This window comes from Aquila chrysaetos, chromosome 3 (genome assembly GCF_900496995.4).
Source record: "Aquila chrysaetos chrysaetos chromosome 3, bAquChr1.4, whole genome shotgun sequence".
Classification (NCBI taxonomy): Eukaryota; Metazoa; Chordata; class Aves; order Accipitriformes; family Accipitridae; genus Aquila; species Aquila chrysaetos.
The window spans coordinates 8,523,538-8,550,595 of NC_044006.1; the positions used below are offsets into that span (position 1 = coordinate 8,523,538).

The window sequence follows — 27,058 nt, forward strand, 5'->3', positions numbered from 1 at the left end:
GCCCTGAAGTTAGCATAGTTATACCCATTTAACACACCGTGTTGAACTCTATTTCTCTGTCTTCTCATGTGATATTGAGAGAAGAATGCCACAAAACTATTGTTATTTAGTTTTTCTTCTGTTATGCATCATTTGGATCTCAAGTTGTAACTCAACAGCCTGTGCATGAACTTCAGGCTTGGTACATAGCTTGCAACCCATGGAGTTTTGCTAAGTACATTGGAAGTGTAGCTAAAAGTGCAGATGAAATGAGGAAATGGAGGATGTGTTCATGGATTGCGTATCAGCAGGTAGATTTGGGTTTAGTTTCATTGTTTCTTAATAGTCTTTACTGAAAGCCACCAACCCTGATTAGCTGCATTGAAACAGAGGCATGATGGGCTCTGATACCCTTATTCACATTGAATACGACTTTGTGTCAGAAGCAACCCTGTTGAATTAAAAGCTTTTTTTTGCTTGTTTATTTACAAATAGAGTAAATTGGGATTGTTTATCTTTTCATTTTTTATGAAAACTTATGAAACCTATGTTTGACCTAATGGCTGGTTTCAGTCAGCTTCCAAACTCGATTCAGGAGATTATAGATGTAGGGTCCAGGTTTATCTCTAGATTTACAAAAGCCATATGATCGTATAACCCATATTATGTGTGTTCTCACTCTCTGTGTAGTTATGGTTTTGACTATTAGAAGACAACAGGTATATCTATCCAATAGCCCCTTTTTCTTAGTATGCCCACAAACAAACAACTACTTATCGGCACATTTTTGCTAGAATATAAATAATTTCAACTTAGTTGAAAGTGTCTATCAACTTCTAATTTGCTGCCTAAGCATGCCTGTTTCTTACACTTTGATTAGACTAGCAATATATAAAAATGTCTTTTGTAATACATCTTAAGAAAGTGCTCTACAACGCTCTTTAAACCCCTCTGTACATCCAAATATATGAAATGGAAATAAATGTCTAATGTTTTTCATATTATCTTATCTCTTCCTCTTGCAAAAAAATTACTTTTGCTGAGCAAGAGATAACATCTCTCTCTAAGCACAAAGCGCTGGGGTTAATTCAAAGTGTTCCTCACCCTTCTCAGGCTCAACTGCTCGTCAGTGTAAGGTAGGCCGTTATTGTGGTCATGCAATAACCAAAAAGAGAAAGTGCTTGGTTCACCCTGTAAAAGGAACTAGTAGAAACCTATCTAAAACAAATCACAGATACAACAGTGCAGGTAGGGCTGATGTACGAAGGAAAGCAAAGGGAACCTTCTAATTCTTGCGAGCAAAAGCAAGGAAGTTCAGTTAGGTCAGGATGTCTCTCCATCATCAGCATGACAGATTGTGTCTGTGATCTACATCGATCCCTGAGAGAGATTTATTGTTTACTTCTTTACAAAGGAGACGTGTAAGATTCAAATGCAATGGTGTAGAAGTTAGCCCCGATGTGTGGGGTGAGTTAAGCGAGGACAGAAGGTAAGAGGTTAGACTGGTGATGGTCAATGGCTAGCTGGTTTCTAAGAGCATTGGTTTTTATCAGCTAAAGCAGTATGGCTGCCTTTACCACCCACTACATGCCTCTTGTGTCTTTACTCACTCTACTTACCCTTTTGAAATCCCACACTGTGAACCTCCCAGTGTGATGATTTGGACAGTTTACGGTGTGACGCAGGGCAGCTCCAGTCTATGATTCACTCTTGCAGCTGTATTAAACAGAAACAGCCAAGTATTGACAGCTGAGCAAGAAGCTACAATCTAGCTACCAGTCTACACGAGCTGCCGTTAAAATCCATGATTTGTTCGCTGCCCGTGATTTGCTCACCATGGCACAGGAGTCAGTCAGCATAAGTTCTGTATGGGGCGTGAAAGGGGTGTGTATGGCAAGGTCGGGGCCTCTTATAGACTTCTGACAACAATTTGTCCATCAGATATAACATCTCCATGTAGTTCACACAGCTCACTAGTCACCATCGTTAATGAAAACCTCACAAATATTAATTTAGACAGGAAGAACTGTGCAGAGGGCAGCATGTTGGCCGAGGACCCTGACAGCCCATGTTCAGGTCCTTCCTCAACTGGAAACTTCCTGGGCAACCTTGAGCAACTTAGCTGCTCTCTCTTTGACTCAGTTTCACCCTTTATAGAGGGAAATGCGCAGATTAAAATGTTTCCCAATGTCAGCATGATGTTGTGACATATCATATTCAGATACTCTGTAATGGGTACCATATAAATTCCATAGCTACTTTATCTGATCCAGCAGTCATGAGTCTGCCTGTCTGAAAGTTGCTGCTCTCGATAAGAAAACATTCCTGCTCTTGAAATTCCTTTTTGTGAAAAGAGTAAGGAAGGTTTCAGTCATGTTCTGGTGAGCAGGTGCCTGTAGCAGATTTAATGGTCACACGCTGTGTCCTGGCCCACTGCTGGCACTTTGTTGGGTGAGAGTCTGTAAATGGGCATCTTGGACCCTGGAGAAGGAGGAGGTCATTTGGCAGGCACCTTCTGCCACCTTGCTACAATGCTGAAGTAGCCTCGGAGCCCAAACCATTGTGTCATCTCTTTTCAACAAACTATGCAGGAATTTTAAGTTACTGTTCTCATGGGTTTGGTCTGTTGTATTTTTTTAAACAGCAAAATAATGGAAATTAATTATTATCACCCCATTTGAAAATTAAACTTTTACTGTATTTAAGTATGCATAGGAAGTCTTGATTTTACCCACTTATGAATGAAGCCAGTTTGATTAAATTTTATCTATCTGTAGCAGTTTTGCACCAAGTTTTAGCCTGTTGCAATACCCTCTGAATATCTTTGTTCATTATGGGGTGACAGCTGACTCTTAACTTTAATATGGTGCTGTATTATTTATCTTCTGGTGTCAAACTAGCCAAAAGAACTCCAGAACACACACATATATTACTCCATGTGCAAACAAAAAGAGGTTTCCAGGTTACAAATACCAACGGCAACACTGGAAGCGTCTCAGCTAGGCAGACATCACGACAGTGTCCATGCAAATCCTTGGAGAAATGCCATTAGTGCTACTTCTGTGAGCTCAAAGACTCAGCAGCTCTAATACTGTCTGTACACGTGAGCTTCCGATCCCATGGCAGCAGAGTCAGAGACTTGTAATTTTTGTGTGTTTGTTACCAAATTCTCACCTTTCCTCTCTACCTTTTCATTTCATTTCATCTTCATACAGTCAGTCCTGCAGGGTTAATTTAAATAACACGTTTATTACTTCAGCGGTTCACAAGAAACATGATTTGTCTAGTTCTGTTTATAGAGCACGTAATCATTAGAATAAAATAACAGTAAAGATCAAAACAGTTAAATCACCATCTCTGTTTAAACTGACCTCAAGTCTTTCCTGTAACAGAAATACCACTGTGAACACTTCTGAAGCTTTTGGGACCTAAACTACAGTATTTTCCATTTTTAACAATATCCATAATTATCTTTTGTTATGGTGTGTTTTGCTGTGTACATATATTTATGTTTTGTTGCTATGGTAGTTGCTTCTGGTTTTGAAAGGTAGAGATGTATTATCAGTCAACTGAAATCAGATTAATTGAGCTCCTTCTGGTATAAAGATCTCAAATCAATACAGTGTTCACCTTGTAAAATGCACATTTTTTGGTGGGGGTTTTTTTCCATGCCTCCTGAGATCAGATGCATTAAAATCCACGTGGAGCTAACTTTTCTTTCTCTTCTCACCCCCACACTTCCCCATATGTGGTTCTGATTTTCCCCTCAGGGTACCTATGGGAGGTCTGGAAAACTCTTGGGAGCTTTCAAAGAATGTTAATATGTATAACACTGCATTTTTAGTTTTAAATAAAACATGTAAAGATTTTTCTTTTTGAGGATAAACAAGTAAAGCTGCTAGTTAAAAACTATTTGTAAGAAAAAGTTCCCTCTTACCATAAAAAAGCTTAATAACATTTAATTGTATTTCATAGCATTTGGCACCCGTAGTATTAAGCATTTACAGTTCCTTGTAAAATGTCTGGGCAGCACTGACGTTTAATTCTCCTGAGTTGTTGGGGGCTTTTTCCCCTCTTGATATGAAATTTCTACCTAATGGTCCAGTACAGCATTTGCTGTTCAATCCTTAAGCATTTTGTTTGCCTAAGAGCAGAAGCTGGTCCCTGCCTGGTATCTCTGCTGATCTTTACAAACCTCATCTCTCTGCTGTGATACTTACTGTGAGTACTGTGATTGCAATCACAACTGGGAGCAGAGCTTTCTGCTATAAGTAATTCTACAGATAACAGGAATAAGCATTTGTAAGATCAAACTCTCCAGCTCAAGCACACATACCAGCACAAAGACACAAGCACCTTGGGGTAGATGGCAATTTTGTGGTGGCGATCAACATGCATTAAGTTATTGGTTGTAGCTGCACTCCCTCCTTTTACCCTCACTTGAAAAGTTAGCTAGTCAGTGCTTCAGATAAAGACTGTGAAATTTGATCACTGGAACTAAAATGGATGGCTTAGCTGCCTAATCTCCTCCATCCCGTTATCATCAGCTCCCAATCCCCTCCCCACACCATCTTCAAAATTGGGAAATAGCCCCAGACTTATGGGAATATGCTGCTGAGTTAAAGTAAACAATTCTCTGAGACTGTGTGGCCTCAACCACAGGCCACAGGTGGACCTGGTGATGTCCAAATGGGGAAAATTAACTTTTGGAAAGATTATAGTATGTTTGTCAGTCGGATCAGCTTGTTAAAGTTGATAACTGATTGTGTTTCAGTAATAGTATCTGAAAATATCTGACGATATACTACTAACTCGTATAATCTGTCTTTATTCCAGCAAATTACCTCTGAAGACTAAATCCTCACAGACAAGGTATGCCGTTTACAGTAAGAAGTTCAGCGTGTTCCAGGAGAATTAGATCTCTCTCATCAACGCAGCACACCCATCAGTGCAGCATACAGACAGGGTAAGAAGATGTGTTTAAAGCAGCCCTTTGAATGAACTCCTGCAATGGAGATCGGGGGGGGGGGTTGTTTTGGTTTGCTTTTCCCCAAAAGAGACTATTTCTCCATAAGTGCAAATTAAGTTCATTTTTCTGCAGCAAGTTGCAGGATCGGTTATTGCTCCCTTCCCTGTGGACACACAGAGAAGCCAGACTTGAGGTGAGGAAGCAATCCCAGCCACGGTTCTTTTGTGCTGGGTTTCTGAACTTCACTGGAAGGCATTGTGTGCTGGCTCCCATAACCTGGTACACTCATGCTTCTTCCGAAGCAAACTCTTCCGAGCTTGCTAAATGCACACAGGCTTGCTATCTTGTCAGTGCATATGTTTCGTTAATGGAAGTTCCTTTAACAGAATCACTGAATAAGAAGAAAAAAAGAAGATTATTACTGACATCCCATGTCCCTTTTACATCCATAGACCTCACCGAGAATCACAAAGGGTGAAAAGTTATCTACATTTTCTTGATAGCAATTGTAAAGTACAGCTAAAATCCTAGTTTAATATGAGGTGTTTATTCCATACTGCAGGACCACATAGGCACTCTCATAATATGCCAGATTCCAACTGTATTAGGTGCTGGAAGTAATTCTAGCAAAAAGGTGCTTCCTTTTCCAAATTGCTACAATCTGTATGTGAGAAAAGATAAGAAAGTGGGACAGAAAGCAAATGGATTGGCTTAATAGTCTGAACCACTGGAAGTTTCAGCAATATATGTTTATTATTAGGTTTTAACTGGACACCTTATTGGGCCTGTTGATAAAGTATCCCCCTCTACATTCTGTACTAATGCATTTCCAAAAGATATGAGCTGCTGCTAATTAAGCCGGTTGTGATTATCTGAAGTGTTATACAGGAATGTCATTTTTGTCAGTTTGCCACTTGTCCGTCTGGCTGGGAGCAATGTCTGTGCTCTGGGCAACAGTGAAAATCTCCCAGGTAAAGGTGTAATGTTGTACGTGGGACTGGGGACTTGGCTTTAGTCTTTACAATGTGGCATAAGGATTGCTATAAGAACAAGTAAATGATGGTCCATTTTAATCTATTATTATACATTATATATTTCTTCTATTTAATTTCAAGTCAAATGTCCTCTATCCAAAAAGAGAGGTATTTCTGACCCTGCACTCCCCATCCCCCTTACACAGCCAAGGACGTATTTAAAACTTAAGGGCAAATGTTCCATAAAACACTGCCCAACCCTTTGCAAATTCCCTGCATAACTCTCACATGCATCCTCTAACTTTAGTCCATCCCTACTCCAAAGTTGTAATTTGCCCTCCAGTCCTTTTTTTTCTCTCTCTTTTTTTACAATCTTTGAGATGGCAATTAGCTCAAGAGATGCACTTAGAGCTTTGCTTCAATTACAGATCCCTCTGTCTCAAGCTATATGCTCTGCGGTTTTATGCTAATTTAAACGTCCTTTTGCATGAAACATCAGTCTGAATTCTCTAATTGTTCCCTCCTTATCTGAGATTTGTCTCGTGCTTTCCACCCATGGGTGTGGTGATCTACATCCCACACAGTCCCAAAGGCTAACTCTTTTGCCTGGGCCGAGGTTTTGTTAAAGAAAATCCCTTGAGGCAGAATCACTAAAGCTAAAGAAAAAATAGCAGTATTAGTGCTGACCATTAATACAGTCTTTTTCTCTCTATGGATCTCACAAAGCTTCACAAAGAGGAGTAAACGTTGTCATCTGCCTTTTACAGGTACATAAACTGAGGCAAAGAGCAGAAAGTTACACCTGGTAGATCTGGACAAAGACAGATCTGATATGGAGCCATGGAGGTTTGGAGTATTTGATGTGTTTGAGGACATTATGCCCCATTTTTCCTTAAATGATGGATGATATAAAAGGGTGGTATAGGTGAGCTACAAGGGTTATGATTTTCCTTACTCCTGCATGTCCCTCAGTTTTTGTGGATTTTGTCTTAAATACATGCAGGTAATAACTTGAAGTAAATGTTACTCCTGCTGTGAAGCTCAACACTTCTGTCTTCAGTTTAACTCTATCAATGCTTCCCATCCCAGCATCCAAAGGTATCCCTTCTTTCTTTCCATGAAAACACTTTGGTGCAGAACAGATTGAAGTAGTGTGTTGGGAGGGAAATATTAGGTTGAGGTACCGGATATTGGGGTACCAACTGCTCTGAAGCAGTCACTGGAAGAAGCACCACGAGATGCCCTTGAGAATTTCAAGGAAGCAAAGAGTGCCTGTCTTCATGCCAGCAGTCCTGGCTGAAAAATGACACTGGACTTAATGGCTGCAAAGACACAAAACTGTATATGACACTTTCATTCTTGGTCTTACTCCTCACCCCCCAAATTTCTGCCGCTGTATATTAAGCATCCCCCTTGTGAAGTTAAAGTAGCTCATAAAAGTGTTAAGTAAAAAGTCAAAACTTACATGGGAACTGTTACATTTTCTCTGTGTGGCCATAATGAGGTTATTTATGGTACATGTAGGAAAGATTAAAGGTTTTCATAATAAAGGAAAGCAAGAGCTCAAGAATTGGGTGCCTCCTAACAGCACTGACTCTCAAGATGGGATAAATCACCCAAGTAACCATTAAAACTTCAAGAAGATTGCTTGTAAACCTCCAAGCAATGCCAATAAAGCATATTCCTTGCCATATAGCAGTCCATATGGTGGAGCTCAGCAGTTTTTCAAAACTGAGGGCTATTCACAATTTAACCCTACTGTCTTTTTCCTTAGAGGGCATAGCGCCAATGAACCACTATCAAATCAATGCAATCTTTAAATGTGGAAGGGCAGGGAACATGGAGAGCAGACTCAGGAGAAGTTAACTTCCCAGGCGGTGAGCTTCTCAAGAGCGGGGAGATGGGTTGGATTCCTGCGCTTAAGAACTCAGCACCATTTTTCATTATGCTGCTTCTTGGGGGGTTCCCATCATAACACAATGCTAGAGACACATTTTTAGGGGCTTTGGGGAAGTTAGGAAAATATTCCAAGGCCTCTCAAGGTTCTGGTTCATCTGCATTTTAAAAAGTCAAGTCTGCCCGTTCCTTCCACTCTGAAAGGCCAAGGTAGTGAAAACTGCAATAAATCACAATGTAAGCTTGCGTGTGGTGTAACATCAGCAACTGTATGGGACACAGCCAGAAATCCTTCCTTGAGTTTTACAACAGAGGAAAGCCCCAAATCAAAGATAGTCTTCTTTTCTTCTTTTTTTTTAGTTTTTATTTTCTTTTTTTTTTTCCTTCCCTGTTTCTTTTTCAGGAAAACCTAGCCTAGATTTAGAGATTTGATCCTACTGGCTCAGGCTGTACAAAGGTAAGTACTGAGGAAAGTGATGTGGGTGTTAATATGGGCCAGCACTGGCCTAAGAATAATTCCCAAGAGATGGATCATGTCTGGGCCAAATTCTGCAAGCCTTACCCAGTGGATTTCTCTTTTGTTTCATTTCTTTTTCAAGCCTTACTCAAGAGAAGTTACTGAGTCCAAACTTAATGTTAATTCTTAAGCTTGATTTAAGAGAGTAGAGCGAATTTATGAAGAGTCCTAATTCTGCAGACTGCAGGCTCCCCATGGCGACATTCAGCAAGCTTCTGGGGAATTCTGGTAACAGACTCATTTCCCACAATGACAGCTTGATTCTCACTGGGGGATTTCTAGTGTTATTACATAATAAATAACAATTATTATAATAAAGATAAGGAAAACCTACCAGTATTCAAATAATTCAGATTGAAGCAAATGTTCAGATTTTGGAATTTTTTTTTTTCCCAGCCGGTATTATAAGAAAATATTTCTGGGAGGGAAAGGAAGTAAATCTAAATCTCTTATAAATACATTAACATTGGTCACTTGTGTAAATCAATTGGACTAGTACATCAGCTGATATAAATTGTTGTTCTATTAGTTTTCATAAAGTTATTCTAAAGCTGAGCTAGTGTAATTGTCTTATTCAGTTGAAATCAGTGGATGTCTTTGTCCAACGACTTTGGTGCTTATGCGGACTGGGATTTAACAATAGAGGGAGATGGATCCAAAGTGCCTGTCTGTACAAACTAGACTACCGCAGTGCCCAATGCAGTCTTCAGATATCTTAGTGATTGTTACCATAGACTACCTGCAGACCTAACTTTAACAAGTAATGAGCATTCAAGTCCCCTGGTAAAATCAAGGAAAGCTTTAGGTGATTAACACCTCCAAAAATTAGGTGATAACATCACAGGCTGGTCAAGCCAGAATCCTACTTCTTCCTGGGGAGGAAAAGAAAGAAATGCCAGTGCCAAAACTCTTAGGCCTCAGCACATATTTCTCTCACAGGCAACTTGGGTACCAGGACCCGCACTCAGACACGAGCGCTGGGATTGTATGTGACCGAGCGATGCTGAAGGCCGCGGAGGGTTACCTGGGAGCGAGCCTCCCAAGCAATACGGATCAAGCGGGAGCACAGGGGTAGGGAGGCAGGAGGCTGGAGGGGGCAACAGCCATGAAAAATCCAGCAAACGCTCAGACGTGGTGTTCCTGCCTTTGCTTCCACTAACCTAGGAAATTCTAGTCCAACACTTAGCATATAAATGGGGAGAGAGTTTCCTGTCTGGGGACACCAAATTGCGTTTCATGCATGGCCAAAGTGTATTTTCTTTGTCTGTGGGAAGGTCAAAAGCGCTAAGGAGTCAGACCTACAGTCAGACCAAAGCAGGGGAAGTGAATTGGGAACTAATATTTAAAAACTGTGGCAAATGTGATGCAAGTCTACTGAAGTCTCATTCTTATTTACTTCTGCTGCCTTACTCCTCAGAAAATGTGTATGTCGCCAGCACAGTGTCTGTATCTGATTTTTTTTTTTTTTTTAAAGTGCCCTTCTGAATTAACCATCGTATTTGTGGAGCGGAATCATTCAGCAATCCACCCAGAAATGCCCATGAGATTTGAAGTTAGCCTGGAAATCTTTCAAAGGACACCAAAGATAACTGCACTGGGTCTTCTATTGCATTTCCATTTTATGGCATCTTTTTATATTCTGTAGTAGGCTTTTCTGAATAAAAATGAGACAGCCTCTTAAGAGGCCTTTTTATTATTTGCATTTGGCAAAAACAGCCTTAATGAGCTGTTAAGAGTCATTCCCCAGTCCTATTGTTGGCGATGCATGGGAGCCTGTAAAGTGTTGAAAAGCCAAAAGACAATTTATGATCCCTGATGCTATCCCTTCCTGAGACAATTCTTCAGAAAGGAAGATATCTGGGGAGTAGGAAGTCCCATTATTTAAATGCCTGAGTAACTTTTACTGGAGTCATAACTGTGGAATTTGCTATTTTCATTTCAGAACTATTTACACTCTCTGTGCTCCCCTTAAAAGCAGCAATGTCATGCCTGCACTGCATGTTCATTCCGATCTGCAGCACTAGAGAATAGGAAGATGACTCAAGGAAAATTCCCCATTCATTCCCGGGATTGAATAAATAGCACCAAATTCCAAACAGACACTGATCAATTTACAAAACTCTTTTTTTTTTTTTTTTCCAAGCAGCGCTCATGCTTAATATCTGGAGGCAGTGGTCCCTTTGTCAGCATTAGTCACATTAGACTGGTCCAAACAGATCTGGAAAGTGTAAAGGAACTCCAATTTACTGACATATGGGACAAGAGGGTTATTCAGCACAGTGGGAAAAAAATGAAACAAAGAGTTTCACAAGTTTCTGCAGCAGAGGGATGTGTGGTTCTTGGCATTGTTTTCACTTTGAAAATGGGCAGCAGCCAGTAAATGTCGGAGGTGTTTGTTAGTGACTGAGGGTGCTGAAGAGACAATCAAATATTTGTGACAAAGGCAAAGACCTTGGATGTTATCGTTGACACCCAGACGTCTCAAGAAAAGAGCAAATATTGCATTCATTGTATTGTCTCTTACTGTAAATGACAAAATGACATCTTTTACCAGGCTCATGTGTATTGATCGGCTTCAGCCCTTACTAACTTAAATACTGTAAATGGATGAGGGATAGGTTTGTCTGTTTGACAGTAATTAAGTGATACTCTCACTGTCTGAACAAAGAGATGACCCAGCGAGGCCTTACACCAGTGCCATTGTCCCTGTTTTGAGAGAACTGTAATCACTTCTACTGTTAATAAAAACAAGGAAGGCATTAAAATAGTGAAAGATTAAAAACTCTCTTTAAGAAGCCAGTTTTTATATAGGAGATACGCTCTTTTAATAAAACCAAACAGTATTGTCCATTGTGATATTTCTATTGTGTGCCTGGCCGTATAATCTCAGCGCAACTCAGGTGTACAATGAGCATCCTGTACGGTCACCCAGCACCCGGAATTGAAGCATATTTAAGAGGAGGGAGAAGTCATTCAAATGGTTAATTGAAGCACCTGGGGAAGCTCGATATAGTAACTGGCCAAAAAAACCCCACCACAACCCAACCAACAAATGGCTCCAAACGCTGTCGTGCCTCTGATAAGAAACTCCCTGCTACGATCCGTCATTCCAGCATACCCGCCTGTCACCCCAAAGGTGCTGAGTGGGTGCCAGTTAAAAAGAGAGCAGAAGAAACCCAAAGCTGCTACAAAAGAGGGTTTGTAGCCAGCTCCAAGCCCCCTCATCTGAACAGGAGGTGGCTCATTGCCTGATTTTGGTGTGTGGCTCTGCACTCTCTGGGACAATTCCATAGGGAGTGTGATGGGAACAGTCTCGGTGTGGGATCCCTGTGGGGTACACCACCGCACCCGGGCCCAGGGCAGGGGGACTCGTGCCTTCCCTTCCTTTGGTTTTTTGAGTGTGGTGGAAATCTCCGATGGGGGTGGTGGGGGCAATCTCTGATTTGGCTACACAACTTGGCACAAGTAGACCCGCGCAGTGAGAAATCAGCCATCATTACATTCGGCTTTTCATCTGGTTTCAAAGGGCACACCATGTGCTTTATTTGGATTTAGATGTATAATTTAAAAGCTATTTTTTACTAAGTAATCAAACGTGTAATTTGATTGCCTTCCTTTTATTGATACATGTAATAGTCACTTATGTTCTACTGTAACAAGAGTAGCGTCCAAAAATAAAGCAACTTGGTCTTACTAAAAATGCCAGCGGAGGTACTACTTTTTAGTCCTGTCTCCCAGGAAGCATGATAAAGTATCAGATCCTGCAGTGATTTTTCCAGATCAAATTTCCATTGATTCTAGCCTGTGGCTGATCTCTTAATTTTTTCAGGCACAATCATATTTTTCTGTTTGAGTTTGATTTTTGAAATCCCCTGAAACGTCAGGGTCTGACTCTGACCTCGCATCCTGAAATGAGTAGAGTGACTTTAAGACTTACTCCTTCTTCCATTAATAGCAATATAACCACTGTATAATTTTGTCTTCCATTGGGGAAATATTGCCTTGCTGTTTCGTTCAAGCCTAAGTCCTTTGTCTGAAATGTAATCATCAGCAATTACCCATGTGCAGAGCATTTTGTCACAGTTACTTACTGCTCACAAGCCAGCCATACATAGTAAACAGATGTGGGGCCAGCCTCTCGCTGGTGTAAGCGGCTGTGAGAAGTGTGACAATACAGCGATGCAAATCCACAACAGCTGGATTCTTGGCTCCTCACTTGGCTTCTGATTATTTTAAAATGTTCTTTCTTTCTGTGATTTTATTTGCATAAAAACACAACACAATAATTTGACTACTCGCCCTCACGCTGTGCATAGAAGCAAAACAGCTTAATACTGAACTGAGCAATCTTTTTTTTTTTTTTCCTGAAATCACATGTCTGTCTTTCTTTCCTATGCTGTGACTTGCAAAAGTAACTTACAGTGCAGCTGGGTTATGTGGTAAAATGAGTAATTCGTAGCTGTTAAAAGAAAAGGATTATTCTTCTGTTAACTCATGGAACAAAGCTTCCCAATAAATGTCGTATTCTGCTATGCACTGAGTGCTTTTGTCCAGTTCATAGCACAAATCATACTGTTCCCCAGTGCTCATCCACAGCAGTATTCTTTAATGCTTAACTCAGTGACCTCACAAAAATAATTGGTGTGAAGCAAATTTACTTAGCCCTCCGCCTTTATTTGCAGACTGAATGGCTCAGAGAATTGTGCATATTGTTTATGGAAATGAAGTGGGAGAAAAGAAAACAGAACGTTACTCTCCAGCTAAAGATGGGCCCATGCACAGAAGAAACACAGGGGCTTAGCGTGATGTCCCTGCCTGCATTATAGACACCTAATGAGAGATGCTGATCGACTAATACAACTGCAAATCAGTTCAGTGACTGTGAAAATCCATTCCAGCTGCTGTGATTTAAAACAGTTAACATTTTTGACGTTGTTCTTAAGTTAAAATTTCAGGTTTAACTGTGAGGTTTGACTAATAATTATCCCCCAGATGCAAATAGTAATGATTTATGACCAGATTTCTGTCGATTTACACATGAAAGAATAAGCCCGATTCTCATTTCTCTGTATAAATCTATATAAAAAGCCCTGTTTGAGGATTTTCAGCGTAAACTGGGTTCCAAACCCAGGCCCTCGTTCCCAGCTGTACCTTGGTTCTGCGTTGTGAGCGCTGGCACAGTCAGCGTGCCCACGCCTGGCAGCTCCTTCCACGCCCAGAGCCTTTAGAGGAAGGCAGAGCAGGGGGGGGGGGGGGGGGAAGGATGCTGAGGGACACATCAAAACACTGGTTATATGGGAGCGTATATATTTATATGTATATATATGTAAATCTTCCCCGTGGGGGAAAAAAAAAAAAAAAAACACCAAAACAATCCCTTAGTTTAAAACCCGGTGATAGACAGAACAGAATAGTTTTGCTTGATGTGCATGTGATATAACCATACCACAAAAGCAGCTTACCAAACAGCTTGCAGAGATTAGCTAACAAGAACTAAGCTATTCTTTTCAGAAGGTGTTATTAGCATATTTTTCATCAATACTATACTTAACAGCTACTACATAGCAGGAAGTGGTATTTAACCTCTTGTTACAATGTAACGAGATTACTTTGTATGGTTATGTTACATTCCATTCATGAAGGCCCTCCTGTGTCCAGTTAATTAGATTCACTGTTTGGCAGCATTAACTGGAAGAAAATGCAACAAAATGTATTTGGAATATTGAAATTATAAGCTTGGTTTGGTTTGTCTTTCTTTAAGGCTATATTGAGAGCTATACAAAACTTGATGTTGAGAGAGAAATGGCATTCATTAGAATATTCTGCTAGGTTCTGATGAACGTGGGGTTTTAACCACTTAAATCCCCAAAGTTTAAAGGAAAGCTAACTCCCAAAGTTACAGCTATCTGAAATAGATGAACAGCACCTGATTTTTTGAGGCAAAACCAGGTGAAACTATTTTTCCTTGATTTGGCTATAAAACTCCAAGCTGGATGGGACTCTTACTATAAGACTTTTGCTTTTCAGTGAATTCAGGCTTGGTTTGGAAAAGGACAGGAGCAGTTTGAAGAAATTGTTCTGAATTTAGAGTTTAGAATAAAACTATGAAGCAGGTGAGTCTTGTGGGATATTGTATTTCTGTTTTGAATGACTTCCATGGTCCTAATAATTTGCCTTCCTCCCCCCCCCCCCCCCCCCCCCCCAGGATTTTCTGGGTTGCAAGACAGATGCCAGGAGTGCTAGTTGTTATTTGAAAGATTCAATGTTAATTAACAAAAATAATATGAAGGAAAAAATAAACTTACAGCAGCTGCATCTAGTTTGGCAGAGTTATAGCAGCATCTCCCTCTTGTAGAAGCTGTTCTGTGCTTCTACAAAAAATCTTGAAAAAATAGTTAAACAAGCTTGCTTTTCCATCTTCTGTAAAAACATGGGTTTGCCTCTGTGTAAAAGAAAAGGAAAAAAAACCCCAACCTAATGAAATTCAGCAATCTAGCTTAACAATGCTACTATTTTGCTGTTTGGCTGTACAATGAGCATGCCTGGCTGTAGTATTATAGGCAGCAGTACAAAAGACGCACCAGATTTTTTTTTTTTTTTTTTTCCTCCTCCTTCCACCCACCTTCCTAAGACTCATCAGCACAGCCCTTACCCTCTGGTTGTTGGTGGGTTTTTTAAGCCAAAGGAAAATCTACAAGTGAACAGGAAAAATGTGTTTTCATACCCAAGATTAAAATTAAAAAACAAATTAGGAAGAAAATGTCCTTTTTTTTTTTTTCTGCATGAAAACATGAAAGATTAATTTAGATGAATTTAAGTTGTATTGAACTGACTTTTTAAAATATTCTGAAAGTGCTAATATGCCATCATGAACTTTACAGGGTGCCTAGTTAGGTGGGTGAGTTAGAGGAGCTAAAATCCTAGGGACAGCCAGAGAACAAAGTGCGACTTCTGTTTTAGGAGCATGTTGATGTGGTTTAAATCCACAAGTGAAATGATACCCTGCAAAAGGAGGGGATGAGCGGTGATCTGGAGCACCTTTGAGTCTTCCCTCGCTTTTCCAGGACGCGGTGTTTGCTGGGGGGGTGGCAGAGGCGTTATCCATCTCCTTGCTGACATCTCCTGCTCCTCCCAGGCAGCCCCCACCCCAGGGGACAGGCCCCTCCTGTACACGCTCCTCATCCTTTCCAGTGCGAAGGCAACTTTCCCTGACATCGGTAGCAATTTTCTGGGCTGCCGGACGGATGCCTTAGGAGCTGTGAGAGGGAACGCGTGGCCGGCTGAGCTTCACCATCACACCAGTCTGCCCAGCCAACGTGCCAGAGGGGACCCCACCTCAGCCAGCGCAGCGAAATGGGCCTCCTGTTTGTGCTTCACACGTGCTACTGCTGGCAAATGTCTTAAACTAAACCAGCTTTCATCCCAGCTTCCCAGCCAGGCTACTTCTGCCCTCCTTGCCCTGGGCCAGGAGATGTGGGTGGGTGCAAAGGGAGCAGCCGGGAAGGCCCTCTCCCCGCGCAGTGGGTGCACTGAGCCCCCCAGGATTTCACTCTCCAGACCTTGCACTAGACAAGCAGTGCAGCAAATCTCAGCTTTGCCACTGCTTCTTCTTCAGATAAATTCTTTAAAACGTTGTGTTTGTGTGTTTCCAGGCTGCAAAGTTAATTTAAAGGGACACTGTCAAGGTTAGCAAGCTCGGAATTTGATTTGACTGGCTGTGCCTGTTTCCTAATAACTGTTTGAAAAGTCTAAAAGTCTGCATAGTTCTACATCTTTCTCTTTTTTTTCTTTTTCTTCCGTCAAGACAAAGATATTTCTCCAGGGAAAATATCAAAGCTGCAGGTTTGACTTCACGGGCAATCCTGCTAAATCTGCCTAGTGTTCATACATAATGGAGGAAAAGCAAATTAGAATGAAAGCAAGCTTCCTTTTCAAGCTTTCCAAAGGAATGAGTTTATTTTAAAAAAAAAAAAAAAAAAAGCTGAAGCAAGAGGAGGATTTTATAAATGGTGTACAACTCTTTAAGCAAAACTCTTTGAAATTTAAAAACCAAACAAACATAGCAAGTATTTGTCAGTGGATTATGGGGCACTTATTGACTCCTACAGTGGTTCCCACACTTCCCAGGGTCACACTTAAATAGTCTCCCCTCACATCTGCTCCAACCCCTCCAGATATAACTGACAAATCCTGACATCCAGACTTCTCCACTGTAATTACTGTGTGCTGGACTTATCAATTATTCAATCAATAACCTGTAAGATGCATATCCTCCTATATCTGTTTGCAGAATCTTCCTTTCCCCCATTACTGTGACATTGTTCAATGAAACAGAACATGGTGAAGCTTTTGAGTTCTTTGCTTCCAGGTTTTTTTCAGGAATGAAATGAGGACACCTGCCTGTGTTTCAAGGGCAGCTAAGCCTCTTACTTGTCTACATTCTGAAGTTGTAGAGACAAATGGTGTAAATATGAACCCTGAAACTTGCTCCTAATTTCAGCAGGACTGTGCTTATTTTTTGCAGATGTTCTCAGGAAGGCAAAGGAAGCTCTAATACAGGCACTCAAAGAAATCTTTGCAACACTGAGGTCACCAACAGATGAATGACTGACTGAGGCGTTTGGAGTTCTTAGCATCTGAACATCAAACTTACGTAGTCCCTCTGCAAGTATGCTAGAACTGGTCGCCTTGTCATCACCACTGGCTGAGAGATCAGCGATTTATTTTAAGATGCTGCGGAGTATGGATATCACTAATAAATTAAATGCCTTGCAGTACTTCATATAAACCACATAGTGCTCAAAAAATAACTTCCCAAGTTTCAGCCTATTTTTTATGTCTTTCTATACAACCTGTGACTCTTAAAAATACCACTTGCATTGCTCCTGCTGGTCAGGATGGCAAGCATATTTTACACACTGTTTATCAGGATCAGACCCATAGTATTTTCTCTTACATGGAGATAAAATATTGTACCTCCTCAGATGGAAAACACTCCTCCAGAACTGTTAGAAACACCGTGAATGAGAACTGTGAAACACTGCAAATTTAGTTGAAAAGTTCCATTCCAACTAATTTGTTATTTTTCCACTTTTGAGGATAATCAAACCAGATTTGATTGTAGTTTTTCCCTCTCTTTTCTGTATGCTTTTGGCTTTTTTTCCCTGTTCCCCCTTCCAGTGCTGTGATAGGGAACGAGAGAAAACACTTTAGGAAAAAAAAAAAAAAAAAACAAACCAACACACACCACTTTTTTTTTTTCTTTAAAGAAGGATTATTATTCAAATAACTCCCAAAAAGCAGCTTCAAATCGAATTTCTTCGTTCTGCTTTTGAGACCTCACATATTTACTGACGACTCAGAATTACAGCCAAAACCCCCGGAATTATTTCTGCAAATTAAAGCACGCGGAGCGCCCTAGCAGAACTTTCGAAGTTCCTCACGGCCGCCACGGGAGGTTTTATCTGCAAGTCCACTGCAACGAGGAGCTGAGCTTCCTCCGGCGGAACTTACCGCGCGGTTTCTCCTCCCGCAGGTGCGCAGGTGAGCTCTGTCCGCGCGGCCCCGGCGGCCCGGTCCCGCGGCCCCGGCGGCGGGAGCTGTCCAGCAGGGGCGGCAGCAGGAGCGGCCGCCGGGCTGCGCGGAGCCTCCCGGTTCCGGAGCGGCTTCTCCACCGGCACGACCAGCCCGGGGTCGGCCCGAAAGCCAACAAAATGCCGCTTTGCTGTTTTATACTATCGGGGGGGGGGGGGGGGAGTGTTTGTTTTCATCTCCTGTAAATGTTACGGAGCCGCACCGACCTCCCGAAGCAAGAAGCTGTATAAGGGAAATGGCGTGCGATGAGTCACTCGCTGCTTTATGAGCATAAACGCGCACGCAGGCACGTACGGTTACAGCCTCGGTGGTTGTGCTGAACAAACGGACTGCAGCCCACGATACCGTGGTTCAGCCGCAGAGAGGATGCTTCTCGCACCTTAAATCGTTCCTGAAAAGGAAGGGTTCGCCTGCACGGGCCACCACGGGAAATTCGGTTCTGTTTACCTTTCTGTAAAACTCTGTGTAATTATATCATAGGTTTTTAAAGGCTTCATTGCATCACCTATGTGAAACGAGTATCTGAAGAAGCTATCTTAATCTCTTTCTGCAGGCTTTTCTCAAGCATCTTTTTGCTCCCAGAAGCTGTCCTAGCTTTTAGGTCACCTTCCGTCTCACCTCCCACTGGGAAGCCGTTAAGCTTAAGACCAAAACACAGCACATCTGCTCCACTTATTGTGTAAAAAGATAAGGGATAACTATATATGAGGGATCAATTATTTGGCTGTAATTCAGCAAGGTATGGAGTCATGGACCAAAATTTAAATGCACACATCCTCCTGGGATTACTTATATGCTTAAAGTTGGGCACATGTATAAACAGCTTGTGGAATCAGGCCCTAAAATGGCATGCTATTGTTCAGTATAAATTATACTTTAAGGCTCATTCTAGAGCACCATGGTAAAATAAATCTTTATCTTAGCTACTTAGTACTAATGAAAAACAATATGATTGGTACTTTTCCTATAGCAATTCACTTAAAGAGAAATGTTGTACAATTACAGAGAATGGTTAACCATGCTTCTTGATCAACCTGATAATTAATAGGAATAGAGAAAAAGCCCTGTATTTCTGAGTGCTGATCAGGCAGCAAAGGCACTCCAAACATCTGAAGAAAAAACAGTTTGTTAATTGCTGTCTAGACAGTTTATTGCTGCAATAAGATCAAAACACAGAATACTGAGGTTTGTGGTATGAATCATGCAGACTAAACAATTGTTTTATTGCATTTACAGAGCACTTGATTTATAACGCAGTCAGCTTGGTAATAAAATTCCTCCATTGTATATCCTGAATAATTTCAACACTTTTCACATCTCTCTGTTTTAATTCTATATCAAGATGTTTTAAAAATGTCCGGATGGAGGGGGGATTACTGTCATGTATATATAAAGTTACTTATCTCGGCTCTCTGTTATATCATCATGGAACATACAACATTCAGCTGAGCCTTGATCAGCTGATGGTATTGTGGATACACTGAAGAACAGATTTATTGGGCTGCAGTCTACAGTGAGTGCACTAGAGGGAAAGTAAGACAGTTCCATTGCAAGAGGTTTCGTCCCACTTCACATTCAGCCAAAAGGGATCAATCAGGCAAGTGACTTTTTTTTTTAAACTTTATTACTCTACAAAACTTTTTTTACTGAGAAGAAAGATTCATCTGTCTGCTTCTGTGGGTATCTCTGAGGTTGAAGGGGAGTTTTTCTGGGAACCAAGAAACTTTTGGTATGATGGAAATTCCTCTTGGCTTTATTGAGCGCTGAGCTGGGCTAAGGGAATAGTTGCATGAAATCTGAGTCTGTGCAAAGTGCCAAATTTCCCTGGGAGCATGAAGTGATATTGCCTCTGTCTTTGTATAAGACAACTTAGTATTTTCTTCATTTCCTGGTTTTGACGAATTGTCATCATCCCCATATCCATGAAGAGCAAAGAAATAATAGATCAGATTGTAGTTCTGGAGCAAAATCAAACCAGAGACCTAAATATTGAGAATCCTAATTTCACAAATTACAGACTGCAATCCTGGTCCCGTTGAGTACAGTGGAAATGTTGCCATTGACTTCACTGGGTCACCATTGCACCTACAAATTTAGTGAACTGTTTCTTCATAACTCTGACAGTGCTGGGGTAAAGCAGGATGATATTTCTCATTTTGTAAACGCCTGTTTACGTAAGATTTTGAAGTAAAAGCTGTTTGGGTAGGTTTAGATAAGTACCTTTGACTCAATATTGGGGGAAAAAAATCCTTCTACAAAGTAATCCCCTGATTAGATCTGTGCTGTCTCATTGTAATAACTTGAATACCATCACCGTAGGCATATTTCAAGTTAAGCTCTTTAAAAGGGCAGGCCTACCAGGCCTGACTGGTGAAATATGTCTGAAGTGGAGGTATCTCTGCATATAACCACACTGGGCTTCACCAGTAAAAGTTGATATTCCTGATGGTCAAATGAAATTACTTCTAAAATAGCACTAGGTCTGTATGAAGACACTTCCACCCACAAAGCTGCTGTATGGACACTTCATTGTCTCCTGGTACAAACTGCACTCCAGAGAAATGACACAAAATAGTCCAGTACAAATTTTAACTCCTGCTGCCCAGCTTCATGGCATGTGGAAATCAGTCCTGGCTCTCTAAAATCTCCCAGTATCACATTGCCTGTCTGCCTTGTAATTCCTCTTGCAGCTCTGCAGGAAGACCAGAGTGGCTCCGTTTCAAGCTGCATCCGGACCTCCAGCTTCCACCGAGGGCAGAACTCACCTTCCTGGATGTCCTTAGCACACGAAGAGCTGAATTTGCAAGGAAGAGATGGTCCCTGAGAAGTGCAGAGGCAGGAGTGCGTTGCAGAGGAAGAACACTGAAGGAAGGAGCCGACGTGAGTAAAGGTAGGACTCGGGGTACCAACCCAGACAGTGTCTGTCTTGTGACTGATCCTACAGGCTTTACTTTTCTGGAAAGCAGGATTCTCCAGAGCACACTCAGGTGAGGATCATGTTGAAGGCTAGGGCTTCAGCTGATGCACTCTCAAAAGAGACCCACAGGTTCTTGGAGACCCAGACAAACTCAGACACACAACCCACTGAAAAAGGGAAAGACATTCAGGTAGATACTATGTTCCCTAGAATACCACCTCCAGAGACCTCTATTCTTTCTTCTCTAAATGACAGAGAAACAAATGCAAGCAGAAAATGAGAAAGTGCCTTTTTAAATTAAAAAAAAAGGGGGGGGGGGTAGTCATAGTCTTAGACAAAAGCAAATACTAAAACCCACCATGATAGGGAAAGGCAAGACAGGCAAATGGGCTTCTAGCAGCATAAATCAATGCCTTGTGAACAGAGATGCTGCCAAGAATACCTCAGATGTAAACAGAATTCAGTAATCTTGCAAGCAATCCAGGAACTGATCATTTAGACCTAGAGATTTTCATGAATAAAATCGTAAAGTAAATCTATAACATTGATGTCAATAATGCAGAACTATAGTTTTCCAGTTTTGAAAGTCCAGGTAAATTCTCTTGTTACTTTATAACAAAAGAGAGAATCTGTTGCTGCATGAGAGGATTTGGCACTAAACTAGATGGTGGAAATAGCAGCAAAAGATCTTTTCAGAGTCCAACTTCTATGCAGGTGTTTCTTAAAGCTGAGTAAATATTTCTAGAAAGGGTGCCTTGGGTTTGTGTGTTAGGACGCTGTCTCACACTGCTCAAGCTAGCGGAGCTCTTTGATACCAATTCAGGCAGTTTTCTCCTCTGGATCTCCAATGCTTCATGTGTAACACGATGTCAGTCACCAGCACATTAAGCAAAATTTGGGGTGCCATTCCTGCATGTGTTGCCCAAGATGCTCTAGAGTCCATCCTCTACTGCAGAGGACCTACCAGGCAGCCCTTGCCACCCCACTACGAATGGCCAAAATGCACTGACAAGAGTCAAGGTATTCTTATGAAAAACTTTAAGAGAAAATTAGGGGAATTTGTTTTGCCCATTTTTCAGCCTAATTTTGGCTTACTGATCCCTGGTGGCCTTGAGTGTGTTATTCTAGAGAACAACTTCCCCCACCTGCTCGGAGTGTGAACCCAGGCAGGAGGGCAGCACAGATGATGTGTCCTCTGGTCCAAAACTGTCCTCAGGACAAAAGAGCAGAGGAATTTATGGTGGGGAAAGGCAAAGTGAGAGAAGGGTTATGTCTAGGGAAAGGCACCAAAATGTTGTAGGTACTGTGAGCAACAAATGTAGGTGCTGAAAGGCGTTATGGACTAAAGGCCCAGGGAATTATAGTGTGTGACAGCCGGTGCTCCTCTGGCAAAGCACCTTCTTTCCCATCAGTGCAACACAAGCTGTTACAAGCACACATACTCGGGGGCAATCAGCCCTTCGTGCTTTCCTTTACATGGCTTTAAATGCTGTTAGAAGTATTTCTGTCATTTATTGCTACTCAATAAAGTTTTATCTTGTGAAAGTCATGATTTATTTACTCCATCTTGCAGAACAGACATGTGTGCTCTCCTACATCAGCCCCCTTTACCAGTTTCATAAAATGTGTTAACAATTCATTTAAAATTCATATACAAGCCAAGTACAGTTCCTTCACAAAGCTGCACCAAGTAATATAAAGCAGCACGCGCCCTGACATATGGCACACTGACAATGTATGCTCTTAACGTCTCCCTCAGCTCTAAGTACTTCAGTGTGCTTTTGTAATTGCTCTTGCGTCCAGCCGGCCAAACAGCATCTTTCTATTTTCCAGTTATCATAGAGCTTTTGCTAATTTTCCTTCTCAGCTACCAGGAAAACACAGATTGTGAGAATAGTTGGTTTACAGACGGACTGGTCAAGAGTTTATCTCCAGCCTTTCAGTTTATCAACTGCCTGTTTAACAGGGGGCTTTCACCTGCCCACACAAGATGCAGCTTTTTGCTGGTCTGTGTGTGAGTTACACAAGCAAAAAAGGTAAGGTGAGAATCAAAATGATTCTATCCCAGTGTGTCCCTCTGGGAAAATCATCTTTGCCTGTAGCTCTTCCAACAGTCCTTCTTCTGAAAGGTGCAATCACCCTGTGGCTTCAGTGACCTTTTACTAATGGCTGTGAAATATCTCTGCTTATTCCCTTTGCCTGGTATATTTGGTTTTACTGCAGCATACCTGCTCAGAGCACTGATATTTTCATTTGCCAGCGCCGAAGGACCCTGGCTCCGAACCTGACCCAGGAACATCTCACCTCCAGGCTCCTCGCAGCAAGATGCCCCACTTTCAACCTTGGCCAGGCAAAGAAGACTTATGGGGACACAACCTCAGACTTCATTATCCTCCGGTATCTCACAATACTTGCATAATTCCCAACACAACGAGACGTGAGGGATCTGTGAGATCTCTGCAGCGTGCTTTTTCCCTTCTATTGCTATTTTAACAGAGCCACGCGCTGGGACAGACAGCTTGATGTTTGTGAATTCCGGAGGGAAATCGATGGGCAATTTTGAGCTGATCTAAACAGTAACGATAATTTTGGGGTGTGGACAGGACCCAAGCGTGTGCTTCAGGCCCTAACTGTCCTTCAGAAGAGCACCCGGCTGGGCGGCTCTGCTCTGTCTGAAGTTAGGAGGAGTCCTTGTTGCATTCCTCACAATGTTGCTACACACATTTGTGCAATATTTGGCTTATTTGTGCAACATAATTAATGAAACATGTCTCATTGGCACCAGCATCCCTAGGGACCCTAAAGCAAACGGGAGCCTTTGAAGCCTTAAAGGGTCTTAAAAGCAGAAAATATTTACCACAAGTTTATTAAACCAAGCTTTACTGGTAATAAATTAGCAGCCTGTAGACATGCCCTTTTCTTGAGAAACTGACATTAATCTTTCAGAAAAATACAGCAACGATTTGCAATGTTCATAGCACCTTTCAATCTTTCCATTCAGAAGCTGCCGATGCACTTTGCTACCAAAACCTCTAAGCTTGGTAAGGTGTCCCTTCCCAGGGCAGGTCCTCTGCAGAAAAGAGCAAGGAGTCAAGGGAGTCCTGTCCATACGCAATTCTCAGAAAGTCCATGAAAGACATCAAGCCTTATATAGCACTTACAGGTGCATGTGAGCAAAACCCCACACGTAACACCATCATGTTATTCCTTTTCCCTTAGCCGCTGATCCATGACACTGGAAGTATTTTAAAGACATTGACCCAGAGTCTCGGTAATTCAGCTGAGGGTGGCCGATATGTCTGTTCTGTCCCTACATCTGCAGTTTAGGTTATGTGATCTTACTGTGCCGTTTCAAAACCACAAAACGCTGCGGGGGCGGGGGGGCTACGGATTTGCACATCCCCTACACTGCACCATTGTATGGTAAATTATATTGGAGCCTCTCCTGAGCTCATTAACAAAAGCCCATTGTTTGAGGGTGTTATATATCCCACGTGCTCTGCCCAGGAGTTATACTTGTATCATGAAATTGTTGGCGAGTTCACATGAGAACTGTTTTCTAGTATTTCTCTTTGGATTTTTAATGACATTTGTGCAGGTGCACAGCTTAAAAAAGGGCTTTTTTCTCAGTCTACGGAGCTGTTCCAAAATTCAGCTGGAGCAACAGCCTTTCCCAGCAATGCCTGATTTTTAACAACGATCTCAAAATTTTGTGTCGCTTCACCTAGTATTACTCAGTTTTATTTACTAAGGGTGTGTTTGAGTATCTTTCCCTTAAATAGGGCATATGAGTGGGGGCCAGCTTGTACAGTTCAGTGAGAGCTAAATCAAGTCCAAGGCAATTGCACTTGAGGATGTGTACAGATATTAAGAAGTTCATCTTCTCAGTGTAAATGCTGTCTTAAGTTAATAAACAATTAAGTTTTATTGCAGGATCAAGCGTTATGTGCCAGGCAGCATATCCCTCACTGCGTTTGACATAACCTGATAACTCCCTAAAAGGTCCAAAACCTGTGGACTGGCATCTGTGACCACGGCTTCATAGCAGAAAGGGCTTGGTGACAGAAAGGCCTTAGAGCGTTCTTGCCCCATTGCACCTTTCCCCGTTCCTATCCTGAGCTGGCTCTCCATCCTTTGATTTTTTTGTGTGTTTTTAAGCTGGATCAGTTCCCTGAGCTGGATGACAGACTGATTTCACAACTAGATGGGCCAGCACAGGAAGGACTGTGGTGCATGGAAGAAGCAACGTGGAGGGAGTCCTGGATTGTTGGAAACCACAATTGCCTCAAAACTGGCCGTAACATGAATCCGCAGATAAGGTTAGTCATAGCCTGCAACGTGCAGCTGATGACTGACCCCATGGGAGAATAGCTTCCCAGCAGCGTTGTGCAAGGGGCTGATACTGTGTCTTCCTAAATCCTAGAGGGCTGAAGCTTATTTGTACAACAAACAAGGCCCGGTTGGAGTTTACTGTGCAGAATTGTGCCTCTCTAATATAATTCAGCTGTGTATGTATTTCATTGCAAAGAAAATACAGCTATGACTTCTACTAGGTTCCTTCATCACTGGCCATTACATTAGTGCTAAATGTTTGATTTATACGTGTTCAAAGAAGTGCATTGGGCAGGATTCTGAATAAATGCAAATCAGAGGTGAATCATCTAAGATATTTGGAGTTGCAGGCACAAGCGGGATCTGAGTCAGGCCACTTGTCCTAGTTTCTGTCACACAAACACTAACCCTTATAAATCATTAATTTCCAGACTGTTTATTATCCGGGGGAAGTAACAAAACAGTAGTATCACATAACACATCCTAAGAATGCCTTGTTCATTTTAAGAGCAAATAAAACTAAATAGCACCAAGTTGTTAGTGATGCAGCCTACGAGACCAAGCAGAAACACAAAAAGGGGGCATTAATCAGGCTGAGGCCACAAAATAAACAGGGGAATGGGTAAAAAAAGAAAAAGAAAAAGGGGAAAAAAGGTTGGACAAGAGTGACTTCACATAGACTATCTTCACACAGATATTCTTTGTTTACTGTCACATGGAAATTTCCTCTGCTCATTACATGGTGGGTCTTTCGCCGGGGACGCCGCAGCAGTGCTATTAGAGCACGAATGGGTTCCACAGCTGCTGCTGCTGTTACCCTTATCCGCCTTTCTCACAGGAATAATTTACCACCTATCCACAGGCAGAGAAGAGAGCAGAGCCACCGTTTCAAAAAATAATCATCAAAATTAATTACTCCGTCAAGAAAGCAAACTTTTTGTTGTTTTGTTAGCACGGCCCCTCCTCTAATGTGTTTGTCATATGTCACCCGGGAGCCGCTTGTGATGGGGTAACGACGTGAATTCCCATCTGAAGATGAGGCAGAGAAAGAGCGAGGGTGATGTTTATCTTTGCTATAAGTTCGCTGAAGTGCACCTTTCCGCGCAGCACCGGCTCCAGGGGCGCAGAGAGGATCCTGCCGTGGGGAGAGGACGCTACAACCCACAGACGCTGCCAAGGCACAGAGATTCTAATCATGCACCTTGCTCCAAAACACCGTGACAGAGTTGCGAGCAGGAAGATGAGAGCTAGCTAAAATAGGTGGAAATTCTAATTTATTTTGTAGCCTTTCAACGGATAGTGCTGACAGCTGAGAAATGCACAGTTATTTATTCCTTGCAGGTTTGCTAATACAGCCATGCCAGCGACCAGACTGCTTTGGTAGTGTCAAACCTCACCAGCACAAAAAGCATTGGCTTTTTGTCAATTTAGCTTAAATGACTTCCCACTTTCACTAGTAAAAAGACCTTTTCTGGCCAATATACCAGAGTTTATATCGAGCTGCTTTTTTTGTTGGCCTTATTTGTCAGTAAAGTATTGTACCTCTAAAAGAGATGTTAGCAAAACTGTAATCCAGGCCTCACACATTATTTTGGTCCATATGTTATTTATTTTAATCTCTTAAGGTCCAAAATACTATATATTTACAGTTGCCCTTTAAAGTTATTGTTAGTTACAAAATATTAGAAACATAGTTTAATCTATAAAATGCATAATTAAATTAATCTTTACCATGCTTTTTTTACATCACACAGGAAACATTTTAGTCTGATGAATACCATGGATATATAATTAGTACTTTATACCATAAACTAGATTATAACTTACACTGTCCACCCTGGCTCCAAAAATCCTTGCAGATTTTAATTCAATTCCTGCAC

The 27,058-nt window shown here is 41.6% G+C and overlaps 1 long non-coding RNA gene across 1 annotated transcript; it reads left to right on the forward strand.

Annotated features, from left to right (window-relative positions):
* The first annotated feature begins 20,419 nt into the window (after positions 1–20,419).
* LOC115339374 lies at positions 20,420–25,160 on the forward strand. Its single transcript, XR_003922696.1, has 3 exons — positions 20,420–20,508; positions 20,620–20,819; positions 25,005–25,160. It is a non-coding gene; the product is annotated as an uncharacterized LOC115339374 (long non-coding RNA).
* Positions 25,161–27,058: the final 1,898 nt, after the last annotated feature.